Raw genomic sequence first — 14,333 nt, forward strand, 5'->3', positions numbered from 1 at the left:
ATAATTCACATAGGGTTTCTTCACATTCTAATTCTTTTCTTCTTTGTTCTCTGAATGCAGAATTTCAAATGATCTGTCTTCAACTTCACAGATTTTTTTCTTCTTCTGTTTGATTAAACCTACTGATGATGCTCTTTACTGCATTTTCCATTTCATTCATTATATTCTCCAGCTCAAAAATTTGTTTGGCTTCTTTTAAAAAAAAAATGATTGCTACTTCTCTGCTAAACTTCTTGTTTTGATCATGTATTGCATTCCTGATTTTTGTTGGATTGTCTTTATCTGTTTTCTTGTAGCTCACTGAGTTTCCCTAAAACAACTATTTTGAATTCTTTATTGGCAAATCACATATCTCCATTTCTTTGTGGTTGATTACTAGAAAATTACTGTTTCTTTGGTGTTGTCACGTTTCCCTGATTTCTCAGGTTCCTTGATGTCTTGCACTACTATCTTCACATTTATAGAAGCAGTCGCCTCCTCCAGTCTTTACTGACTGCTTTGGGGACAGAAATACCTTCTTTTGGCCTCTCTGGAGATTCCAAGGCTTTGTCAGACCTTTTATATGGATACACCTGTTCCACACTTCTTGTTCTCTCTTATTAGGGCTAGGGGGAGTGAATTCCTAAGGCTGTATGCCTTCTCTCAATCCTGCAAAGTTAGGCTGAGTGCTGACAGTTTCCTATTCACTTTCCCTAGGGCAGTGCTGACTCAAGTTTGTGCGCTTTCTTTAAACCCTGCAGAGTCAGGTCAGCTTTCTGTGCAAGCTCACTAGACATCTACAAAAGCCTGCACTCAGAGTCATCAAGGGCATGCCTGGGAGCCAGCCACAGAGTGGGTGTGGTGGGGTGAGGTGTGCAGAGCACTGAGGGTGCTTGTGGGCCTGTTGGCAGGATCTATAAGTGAGTCATCCCCTTAGGCTTGTGGGCAGGCTTCTTGATGAATTCTTCAAAGCTCTTAGTAGGATCCACAATCCTTTGATGCTGTTGGAGAGCTCTGTACTGTTCTCCTAGCCCCTTCTTGCCCTCCAGCTGTGCAGCACACGTGTCTATTCCAGATGGAGTGAAAAAGAAATGACCCTCTTTAGTAGCATCATGCACAGCTGGGGAAGCTGTTTACTCACCCACAATCTCTCACTCCCCCTTGTGGCAGAAACTCCAGGCTGAGAAGTTCTCTCTTGGCATTATAGATGGTACAAAAGCCCTATTTTGCCATTTTGCCGATGTCATCCAAGGACTTGGAAGTTTAAAGTTAAGTCTTGGTAATGGTGATTCTTAAGTTGAAAAATACTATCTTTTAAAGTTACGTATGATGCTTTAGGGCACTGATGTGATCCTTCTGGTAGACATCAGAATAAAAGCCTAGGAGCTCCTTTGCTCAGGACTCCATAGACCTAACAGATTCTTGGACTCGGGGTATCCTCCAAAACAACTGAAAGGAGACATTCAGATAGCTCCTCTACCTATCCTGTTCTTCTATCATTTTTATCTTAATAAAACTTACGAGTAGAAACAAGATGTCCATAAATTTCATTTTTAGCATTCCTCAGACCTGCTCTGGCCTTCTTTTAACCAGAGCCCAAGGCATCATGGAAAATGATGGAGCTGTTAAGAATTTAGTTACAGGCATCTTAAAATATTATAGCAAACTTTTATGATATATTACATCCAAAAAACAATCACTAAACAGCATCATAGAATGAGATCTTATTAATATATATACTTAGACATATACATAGAAATAATAAGTAGAAAAATGTATGCCAGCTTGTTCACTGGTCTCATCTCCAGAAGTGACATTATGTTTCTTTCCCCTCTTTGTAGTCGTATGCATTTGTTACACTTAGAGCAATTAATATTTATTACTTTGGTAATCAGAAAAAAATATGCTATTTCCCAAATACAATTAAATAATAAATAATGAATGCTATAAAATTAATTTATTTCCTATGGTAGTTCTTAATTAGCCCACTTTTTTTAACTATATGCTTGAAAATTCCCACTGGATTGGATGAGAATGATAAATGCCTGTGGGGGAGGGGAAGAACTGATTTTTTTTCTGTTTTTAATAATGGTGTCATGGATAATTTCTAATTCCTGATTATAAAAGTAACATGAGTTGAATTTATCTAGGCATAGCATTCATATATGGGTTTAAATACATAAAATTAAAACTCTCATTTTAAACATATAAATAATTAAGATAAAAATAATTCGGGACACCTCATTTAAACCCTTAAGATTAAGCTCCTTGATTTAAATGCAGGAAGTATATTATTCCCATTAAAATATTGTCTACTTGAAAAATGCAGCATAGTTCCTACACTGGGAGAAAGAACAGACTGGTGACCTGGATCTGCTAAATATCTCACCATGAAATGGACATGTCAGATTTATCTCTATATCCTGTACTGGAATATGATCAGAAGTTTATATAGATAATACATATGTTCCTACAGCACAGCCTTCTAAAATACATCTCATTTCAAAGTTTCTTCCTGCAGCAGGACAAATGTTCCTGAGGTATAGATTGAGGAACTACAGCACAGCCTTCTAAAATACATCTCATTTCAAAGTTTCTTCCTGCAGCAGGACAAATGTTCCTGAGGTATAGATTGAGGAAGTTGGAATAAATGACCTATGACTACCTTTTAACAGGGCAACTATCACCCTACACACCACACACCAGCTCCATGAAGGAAACTGCATTAACATAAAGTCACTCCTGTCTTATGCAGGTTTCAAACTACTAACTTGAGAACATACTTGTCCCCATGAAGGAATATCCTTCACCAATCTGATCCAATGACCACACTGAAATGTTCCTACAATTTTAAAGCACACCCGTCTTACCCACCGGAATAGCTCCTGCTCCACAGAGACTGCAATTCCCTTTGAAGAATTCCTGTAAAGAATCTCCTGCCATTTGCTATCTCGCCAACACTTGAAAGGGTTCCTCAGGCACCATATCCTTAAGGGGCCTTCTATACATCTAGGTGTACTAATTCACATCATCCTTGTATGTTTTAGTTTTATAGGAAAATGTATACAAAAGCCTCATTTGCAGGTAAGTGATTACATTCTACTGTTTTTCAGAAGTATCTAGAGGCTGCACCATTTACCACTTACCACTTTTCATTATGTTATCAAAATATGCTCTGCTTGGTTTTGATTTCTGCAAAGCAAAACTAAACTGAAATTCACACAAATACAGTTTAGGTTTTTAAATAGCATTAAAATTCCTTTTTACATCTAGGTGAACAGTACCATCATTAATTCTATAATTATGACACCAATAAAAATTAACATTTTCCATTTAAATGTTCCCCAGAACAAGAGGCCAATGCTCCCTGAGTATATTTTATTAAATATTTCAAAAATTAAATTAGAATTTCTAACAGTGCATCTCATAGTCATATTATCATTTTGTGAGTTCATTATGATTAATATCACCACCATGATGATCAAGGGAACTAATGACTATTTCTTTAGCATTTTAACAATGAAAGCTAAAATGTACATTTTTATTTCTTTTGCATGTGATTTTTCTCTTCGGCTCATTCCAATAAATGAAGTCTTTAATCTACCATTGTTTGACACATAGTCTAATTTGGGTAATATATTTATTTTCTTTATTACACAACTTTAATTATTTCATTATGTCTTAAACTATATCATAAAAAGTAATCAACTTTATTAAAAGAATTATTATAATGGTAAATAGTTATTGCACTGTTGGATGTTTTTCTAATGGTTAAGCAAAACATTGCTTGATTGGTAAACATTAATTACACAGGCATGTAAATTCTTTTAGTCTAATAATTTCTAAGTTCCAATAATGATGTGTCCCTAAAGTCCAAAGGGTACAACAAAATGATAACTTGGAGGGTAGGGATACCAGTTCTAAGATGTCTGGGGTTTTGGAAACTTTCCTCTGCTTCCCCCAGAAACTGTTGTCACATGGGGCCTGGAGCCTGGGCCACGACACTGGGTTTGAGTGTGTGTTGAATGCCGCTTCACTGAGAAGAAAGACTAGGCAAGGCTGAGGTTCCTCCCCTACAGAGGTCCCATCCAGCTATCATAAGGCCATGGCAAGGACATGGATATATAAAGCTACCACAGGTGACTGAATAATTAGAACCAGTAATTTAATCTACAACATCCACTACATGTCAAGTGTTGTCACAAGCACCGAGGACACAGCAGCCTCTCAAACAGACAGACCCAGTGTCCTTCTGGATTTTACATTGCAGTGTTGAGGGGTGGGAGGGCAGTTGGGCATTAAAAACAATGAGCACAATCACAAGTGAATTTATAAAACGGTATACAATGCTAAAAATGTTACTGTTAGAGCCTCAGTGGTGGATAGATGGGTGTTCACTCTAAATTCCTTTCAGTTATGCTGTATGTTTGAATATGATCACAGTGAAATGTCAGAATAAGTAAAGCCAGTTAAGGAGTTTATACAGCGGTATGTATTTGTGCTATTTTGGACAGGGCGGTCAGTGACGCACTTATGAGGAGCTTACATTTGAGCAGGGATCTGACTCATAAATGAATGGAACAAAATCGAAATCTGGGAAGAAAGCTCTCCAGGAAATTGAAACAGCACAATGAAAGGGCTTGGAGCTCAGAGATGACTTGGTATGTTCTAGGAGTAGCAAGAAAGCCAACACAGCTCAGAAGAGTGGTAGTGGATGGCCTCAGTGTTAGGCAGCAACCTGATCATGTAGTGGCCTTGTGGCCGTGGGTAAGGACTTCGCATTTTATCCTAAATATAATAGGTAGTATTATATTTTCATATAAACTGTGAGTATGTGTGAACATTTTATTAATTTCATTAATAAGGGAACAAATAAAAGAGAAAGAGCTGTTTTAAGACTGACAAACAAGGATTTACACAGACAGGCAGAAAAGAAAAGCCTAAGTAAGATTGCTCGGTTAGACATACGGTATGAAAATCGTAACAGTTTTGTGGATAACTTTTTTCCAACAGGCTACAGAGTAAACTTACCCATTGCTACAGGTTAACCTCCAACCTTTCAGAGTTCTAAACTGATTTCATCGTTAATAGTTGCAGATGATTGTTAATCAAATAAACTATGACAACACGGCTACACTCAGATGAAAATGTGTGTCAAATGAGAATGGAAGCAAACATCTTAGAACGTGCTTTAGCATGATATTGGTACATCAATTACATTTTGTGATTTTCCAAGTTTGTAATAAACCTTCATTCACAAAAGACACCAGAGGAAGCAGAATGTTGACATTACATGAGTTCCATTTAAAAGGATTTCCCTTTCTTTTGTGTGGAGAACAGACTGTAAGATATAAAGTAGGCTGGCCACTTAGAAGCCCGTTACATTACTTCTGATGAGAAGCAAGGGGGACTTGGACTAAGACGGAGTCCATGCAGATGGAAAAGAGGACAGGAATTCATAATATAATTTTGTTGAGTTTTCAGGAATTGCTGTTATGTGTCTTTATCAACGTACGCCCTTTTAAGACTATGATCATTATTAGTAGTTTACAAGGCTTATCAGAGTATGCAGGGAGGCCAGCTCTGAAGTACCTCCCTTCCCTTAATATATCTCCCCCTTTATGTGATATCAATGTTAGCACACAATTTTATCCAATTTTTTTGATAGCTGAAGCCCTCAGAGATGAGGAAAAGTAACGTCTTCTCCCACCCAATAACGCTGAGAAACACGCCTTCATCCTGTCACTCTGACAATTCTCCTCTCTCCAACATCATCACACTTCCTTCTCTCCTGGATTAATATCATCAGACACAAATCTTCTATTATTTCTACCATCTTAAGTAAAACTTTCTCTTGGCTCCACTTCCTTGTTCAGCTACATGCCCATGTCTCGGAGTACAGCAAAGCTCTGAGAAAGATTTGTCTGTACTCTGTCTCTACTTCTTCTTGAGCCCAGATAAAGCTAATGTCCCTACCACTCCAATAAAACCGCTCTCATCAAACTCACAAATAAATGAATCGAATTAAATTAAACTGAAACCCACTACTGATTTCCAAGGCCTCATCTTACTCAACTTAGTAGCATTTGACTAAGTTGATCATCCCCTCTTCCTTGATACATTTTCTTCATGTAGTTTCCAAACACCGCACATTTAGATTTCTTCCCACCTCTCTGGCCACTTCTTTTCAGTCTCTTTTTCAAGTTCTTCTTTACCTTGAAGACTTCTAAATGGTAGAGTGTGTCCCAGTGCCCTTGAAGACTCCACCTACACTCATAACTTTGGTATTCTCTTTGTCTGTTGGCATAAGTGCCACCTATATGCTGATAACTACAAAATTTATGTCTCAAACCTAGATCCCTCCCCTGAACTTTTCAGACTTAAATAGCCAAATGCATAGGTGACAGCTCAACTGGTATATCTAATAGCAATAACAAATAATAATAATGATAATAATAGCAATAACGAAAACTAATGCTCGTATAATGTTTATTATTTTCTAGACCTTATTCCAAAGCACTTATTCATGTATTAACTTACTCAATCCTTAAAACAACCTTATGAAGTAACGTGCAATTTTCATCTCCATCCTAAGATGAGGAAACAGGGACCTAGACACATCAAGTAATTTTCTGAAGGTTACGTGCTTGACAAATAGTGGAAAGAGAATTTGAACTCAGATAGTTTGGCTCCAGAATCTGTGTTTTAAGCGTATACCATCACTGCCAGTAATTAATGCGCATCTCAAACTTCTCATGTACAAACTGAGTTCTTGTTTCCCATCACCACCACCATCAAATTTGTTCTTCCAGAGTTTTCTCCGTGTCAGGAAATGGTAACCCCAGTTGCTTTGGGCAAAAATATTGGAGTCATCTTTAATTCCCCAAAATAGCATACAACCCACATCTGGTTCATCAACAGATGCTGCTGTATCTAACTTCAAAATTTACCTAGAACCTGACACCTTCTCCTCAATCTCCACTGCTACTATTCTAATCCAAAACCCCATCATCCTTCACCTGGCACACTGCAAGTGTTCCTCACTCGGCCCCTTGCTTCCATACTGCCTCCCCTGCTTCAGGCTCTGCGGTGGATTCCCACCTCACAGTAAAAGGGAGAGTTCTCATGACGGCTTATCAGGCTGTGCATGAGCTTCCCCTCTGTCTTTCGCCCTCACTTCATACTTCCCTTTTGTTCACTCATTCTGATCCAGTTATACTGGTCTCCTAGCTATTCCTAGAAAACATCAGGCTCGCTCTTGCTTCAGGGCCTCTGTAACTGCTGTTCCATCCGCCTAGGATGCTCTGCTTCACACACCTGCGCAGTTCACTCCTTCGCTTCCTTCAGACCTCTACTCACGTGCCATTTTCTTAGTGAGGTTTCCTTGGCAACCATATCTAACCCAAGCCATATCCAACCACTACACAATCCTTCCTACATGCTTTTCTCCCCAGAGTTTACTTATTTATCTTGTTTATTGCCTATAGCCTCTTTTTAGAGTGTAGGTTCTATGCAGCTAGAAATGTCTGTTTGTTTGTTTCCTTTGCTGCTATAAGTTCAGTGTCTAGAATAGTGCTCGGCACATAGTTGGCACTCAATAAGTATTTGTTGAAAAAATAAATGAATTAAGCCTAATAACTAATTTTTAACACTGGGATCCCAGCCCACAAAACAGGTAAGGTGGGTTTTCTCTTGGTTAAGGGGTAACTGCTGAGACCTCTGAGGTATCTCTCTCTTAGGGAAAGAGGTCTCCTTTCTGCAGATCCCTCTCTCATTTCAGGACTGTAAGCTGCATTCCTACAGACACTCACTAACCTGGGACTAAACTCACGAGGCAGACTGACATCTCCTACAGGCTAGATTTGACCTACATAGAGCTAACTGGAATATCAAGCATAGATATTCAGAAGTTTTGCAAAACTTTGTTTACAGTGACTTTCCCAGCCAATATTCCTGTAGTTCCTAAACTGGCCTCAAACACTTGTCAATGAGCTGCTTGTACCCTGCTGTCATCATTTTTAAATTCACATTTGACCAGTAGATAATGTACACTAAGGCAGAAGGTTCTTTTTTCCACAGTTTCTAAACCTGTGAATTGGAAAGAAATTAACTAGAGGGAAAATCCTCATTAAACCTTAATTATTAACATTGATGACTGATTAAAAAAAGAAACTAAAAAAATCCATCCTTTTGATCTCTTAATTCTAAGAAGAGATTTCCAGCTGAAACCCTTTCTGAAAGTTGAGCTGCATGTGTATGGAAATTTTAAGTGAACTCCGTCAAAGACAGAGCTTCTGTGTAAAGTATAAATAGTTTTTGCACACATCTTCAGAAGTCTCTTGCTTAACAGCAATTATCTTAATGGAGGCATTCAAATATTACATTTGCCCCCAAAATCAGTGGAATTCAAGTAAATTTTAATAGAAATACATGTCATAGAGCACCTAGTTTAGGTGGCAGCTGGCATGAAAGAAAATCTGCTGCAATTTTAAGACCAGTGCCTCTGAGTATTTTATAGAAATCTCTTTATTAAGGCACTCCATTGCCCTATTATTTGAACTGGCATTTTGGTCTCACCTTGAGGACGCGTAACTGACCCAGAAACCATTCTGTGATTATCAGACAGTGACTGCTGTAAAACAGTAAGTGAGGGCTTTCTCCTCCGCTCCAGGGTTATTAGCCTTACACGGCTCAAGTACAGCAGCAACTGCTGATCCAGCGAGTCAGGTATGAAGGGAAATGAAGCCTGTGGTCTCTGGGAGATTCTGATGCCTCCATTACCTGCCATTAGCAAAAGTAAGTTTTATTAAGTCTAGATTTGTTTAGTCAATCGGACAGTAGTGGTGGGCTGTTGCGTTGCTTCTCAGGAGTGCTTAGACTGGTTATTGACGTTAAGGTTAAGTGGGGAGAAACAAGAGGAAAATTGTACTACATTACTTTTTATTTTCAGCTACACGACCTTGGATATACTGGACATATTTTTCAGGCATATACAGATTTGTGATGTTCTAATTCAATCGTTCCTAACCCAAACCCACACGGTAGAAAAGAACAAAATGAGGCCCAGAGAACTTAATTAACTTACTCAGTTAGTGAGATACCCAGCTATGGTGGAACCCAAATCTCCAGACTCCCAGTCAAGTTTTCTATTCATTGGCCAATTTACCAAAAATGTACTGAACACCAATGATATACCAGGCATCGTGTTAGACATGTGGGCGATACAAAAATGGCCATCATGTTCCTGCCTTATAGATGTTTCTAAAAGCAAGGTGTATCCTAATCATATTATCTTACTCAGAGATTACATTAAATACCCAGGTTGAAAGTTATACAGAGGGAATGAGATTCTACCACAATGCTGCTGGGACTTCAAAGCTGCCCACCCCCACCCCCCGCCTCACTGCCACATTGAAATGAATGAGTTTCTATTTTAAGTAAAAAGACATAATTGTACTTAAAAATAAATAAATAACTCTGTGTACTACAAATGGAACAGAAATACAGAGTGACTATATTAGTTTGCTAGGGATGCCACAACAAAGTATGGCAAGCTGGATGGCTTAAAACAATAGACATTTATTTCCTCACAGTTCAGGTGGCTAGAAGTCCAAGATCAAGAGACTGGCTAAAGCTCGCTCTTCTTGGCTTGTTAATGGCCATTCTCTACCTGTCTTCACATGGTCTTCCCTAGGTGCCTGTCTGTATTCTAATTTCTTACAAGGATGCCAGGCATAGTGGATTAAACCCCACCCATATTACCTCATTTTACCTTAATTACCTCTTTTAAAGGCAGTGTCTCCACATAATCTCCACATACAGCCATATTCTGAGGTATTGGGGAGCTATGACTTCAACATATGAATATATAGAAATCATAATTCAGCCCCATAACAACTTACCAGGGGATTGAAGTCACAGAACAAGAAGTAGACAGAGATGCATTTGCCTTCTCCGAGGTAAAAGAAATACCCTATAGATTAGAACTAGCTCATTGCATGGAGCTGGATCTGGGAGAGATCCCTTGCTCCAAGAAAGGAGGATGTGAAAAACTACCTGGTACCCAACAGAGAACATAGATTCTGTTTGTATTGAAAGGAAGAATTAAGTCTTGGACAGTAACAAAGAAAACAGGAGGTGGGAACTGAACGGTTTGTTGAACATTCTAAAACCTTTGTCTTGCATTGTAGGAAACTAGTGATGTTGAATAACTTTGGAATTTGATAGAAAAATTATATAAGTTACTGCAGATGCTAAAAATTTTAAGATAACTCCCAGAAATATAGACATATAAGCTCTAGTTTCTAAAGCAGAACAAAAATAAAGGAAAAAAAGCTTCACATTTCAACATAAATCAAGAAAGTGGGAAAAATCAAATAAAATATATGGTAAGCAGAAAATAAAAAATGAAAAGATATAAATAATTCCAAATATACAAAATAATCACAATGAATATTGATTAAATTTGCCTATTGGTTAAGAAAGCTAATTATATTAGAATCTAAAGATTCAGTTATTTACTACTTACAAGAAATGCACTTAAAAGCAAAACAGGAAATAAAAGAAAGAATGAAATAATTAGTAACATAAAAGATATTTCAGGCAAACACTAACCAAAACAAGTTGGTATACCAGTACTAATGCCAGAAAATATTGAATTTAAAGTATAAAACATTGATAAATATAAAGAAGTACATGTCAACATGATAAAAATCATAATCACCTAAATTGAACTTATAGGAACTGGACAACATAGCCTGAAAAATACATGAAGCAAAATTTGAGAAGAACACAAAGAGAAATCAATAGAGTAGAATTTTTAAACGAATTTCTTTTGAAAACTGAAAAATACAAAAATCAAATGACAAAACTTATTTGAACAATTCCATTAATATGCTTGATCGTGTGTGTGTGTGTAAAGAAACAGAGGGGGAGAGAGGAGGGAGGTAGGAGGGAGAGATTTTTTGACATGCACACAATGAACATTTACAAAAACTGACTATGTTCTAGGTCAGAGGGCTGTAAACCTCTTCTGCAAAGAGCCAGGCATCCAGTAAATATTTTAGGCCTCGTAGATTATAAGGTCTCTTTCCCAAGGATTCAACTCTGCCAAGTTAGTACAAAACCAGTCACAGACAATACTTAAATGACATACATGGCTGCATGTCAAAAAAAATTACTTATGAAAACAAGCAACCAGGTGAATGGACAGGTCTTAATTTGTCAACTTGAGCCTTATTTCATGTCATAAAGAAAATTTCAATACATTTTTTAAGAATTGATGTTTTACAGACCTCATTGCCACCAAAAAAAAAAAATAACTAAAGTAGAAATCAGAAATTAAAAGTTTATTTTAAAAGTTTGAGAAATAGAAAACTTGCTCTCACATCACTCATATATTATTTTTAAAAAACCCATGATACTGGAATTTATAAAACATTTAGAACTGAATAACAGAAATCTGTACTTAAAAACCTACAGATCTCTGTTTTCACCTCTGATATGGAAGAATTCAAAGGTGTTTTGAAAAGATTAAAAAACATGGAAACAGCCTAAATGTCCATCAACAGGTGACTGGATAAAGAAGCTGTGGTATATTTATACAATGGAATACTACTCAGCCATAAAAACCGACAACATAATGCCATTTGCAGCAACATGGATGCTCCTGGAGAATGTCATTCTAAGTGAAGTAAGCCAGAAAGAGAAAGAAAAATACCATATGAGATCGCTCATATGTGGAATCTAAAAAACAAAAACAAAAACAAACAAACAAACAAAAACAAAGCGTAAATAAAGGACAGAAATAGACTCACAGACAGAGAATACAGACTTGTGGTTACCAGGGGGGCTGAGGGTGGGAAGGGATAGACTGGGATTTCAAAATTGTAGAATAGACTACACTGTATAGCACAGGGAAATATACACAAAATGTTATGATAACTCACAGAGAAAAGAATGTGACAATGAGTGTGTATATGTCCATGAATAACTGAAAAATTGTGCTGAACACTGGAATTTGACACAACATTGTAAAATGATTATAAATCAATAAAAAATGTTAAAAAAAATAAAATAAACTTGATATATCCCAAATAAAACTGAAATCAGAAGAAGAGAAAACACAAATTTCCAATGCCAGGAAAGAAAGAGGGGGGAGAACTATAGGTCCTATGGACAATAAAACGATGTTAAAGGAATAGAAATCCAGCTTTACGCCAATAAATTTGAAAACAGATTAAATGGAGAAATTACTTGAGAGACCCAACTTATAAAAACTTACACAAGAATGAATTGAGATATAAATGAATATCTGTCAAAAACTGAATTTTTAAATAATCAATATATGTGAAATTTTAAAAAATACCTCTTCTACACACACAAACACATTGAAAAAATAGGCTCTCATAGCTTCTCTGGTGAATTTTATCAAACATTTAAAAAAGCAATAATACCAAATTTACACAAATTATTTCAAAAAGGAGGAGGACAGAATACTTCTCATCTCATTGCTGATCACAAGACTAGCATATCCCTGATTTCAAAATCTGACAGGAATATTACTAGGAAAGAAAATTATAGATCAATATCCCTCATGAACATGGGAGCAAACACAGGCCCAGGATACAAGGCAGTACCAGTAAAGGGGAAAGGCGCAGTCTCCCAAGGGTCCCCTTCTGGTAAAGTCACACAGGATGTGCTTAATTCTTGCAGCAAGTTGTGACAAAATATGTGAAATACTGTCCACTGGAAAATCTCACTAAAGACTCAATTCCAAGGGTTTTTACTGAGGACTGATCTTGTGGGCACCCTCTGCCTTGTACATACATTTCAGATTCCAAAAAGGAAAGCAGATGTTCAGCATAACAACATTGCTTGTACAAACAACTTAAGCGCAGTGAGCCACTCTTTTCAGCTGGAATGGAGAGAGACCTGCCAAAATCCAAGTTCCCAGACACGAGCTGATGGTAAACCATGCAAGCAAGCCTTTGCAATGATCGTCATCTCCGACTGCAATGTTAACTCTTATCCAAACAACGACCAAGTGAGATTTATTCAGGGGATAGAAAGATAATTTATTTGATTAAAAATCAACCAATGTAACTGGCCATGTTAACAAAATAAACTTTAAAAAAGAATATGCAATCATACAGATACATCATGATTAATCTTCTGAAAACTGAAAAATAAGTACCCTTATTTTTAAAACATATCATGATCTCAATTTTATAAAGGCTTTAATTTTTAAATGGTCAGGAGAAAAATATCATAATTATATTTAATTGGCTCCATATACTCATATGTAGGAATGAGGAGTCAAGGAAGTTCTAATTGCTGCTCAGTGATGTTTAAGACATACGCAGACAACTTTCAATGGAGGATATATTTCTTCAAAATCCCGGGTCTATATTTTTACTACTGACGATCAGCAAGTAATACAAGATTGCCATGCCTCATGACAGTCTGCAAACCAGATGATACTAGTGAATTTTTTGCCCATTTCAATCACAATATAATTTGGAAATATGAGATTTCTTTTTCATGGAACAAGAAAACCTCAAGAAAACCTCTTGACTAAAGGAGCTGCTGGTTTTTCACACTTATGCCTCAAACTAAGATATAACTTATTCTAGGTAGGCCTGTGAATTTTTATGCTTCATGGCTTTGGGGACCAGAGAAGCCAGAGAATACTGTTAACAGTAAACAGATAGAGAAAAGGAAATGTTACTCTTTTTCCCTTCCTCACTCTCATGCAGAGTTGACGGTCTGCTCAATACTCAACGGAGAATGACTGACGTTGGGGGAAAAAAAAGAGAAGAAAAGAAATAAAGAAGAAAAGTAAGGCTGAAAGGGAATTGGAATGTAGCACATAAAAGAGGTAGAAAGGAAGCAATTAATATTTTGGCAAGTAAAATGAATTATAATACAGTATTTCAAAATCCGTCATTAAAAGCACCCTCCCCCAAGTCTTATTTCCTTATACTGTATGTGGAATTTTATGGAATAGAAATGCTTGGTAAGTGAGATTAATTTTGGAATAACCATTGGGGATTCTGAACCAAACACAGTAACCTGGCTCTTACCAAACACATATGCCACTAAGTAGACTGTATAGTCACAGGATTTATTTATTCTTCACTTTGTAAATATCATATCAATTGGTCAAAATAAACAGATCTCAAGTATTTAGTCAAGAATAATTTCCCATTTGGACATATCAGCAATAATCTTTTTAAATAAGTCTTCCTCTCAGAATCACCCTTGCAGCTGAGATCCTTAAATATGCCAAGCTCTATCTTGGCCCCAGGGCCTTTGCACATACTGTTGCTGCTGCCTTGAATATTACTTTATGC

General features: G+C 36.9%; 1 long non-coding RNA gene across 2 annotated transcripts in view; it reads right to left on the reverse strand.

Moving 5' to 3' along the window:
• Positions 1 to 14,333, reverse strand: part of LOC135320143 (uncharacterized) — a 310,832-nt gene that overhangs the window by 284,346 nt on the left and 12,153 nt on the right. The window lies entirely within an intron of this gene.

This window comes from Camelus dromedarius, chromosome X, assembly GCF_036321535.1.
Source record: "Camelus dromedarius isolate mCamDro1 chromosome X, mCamDro1.pat, whole genome shotgun sequence".
Classification (NCBI taxonomy): Eukaryota; Metazoa; Chordata; class Mammalia; order Artiodactyla; family Camelidae; genus Camelus; species Camelus dromedarius.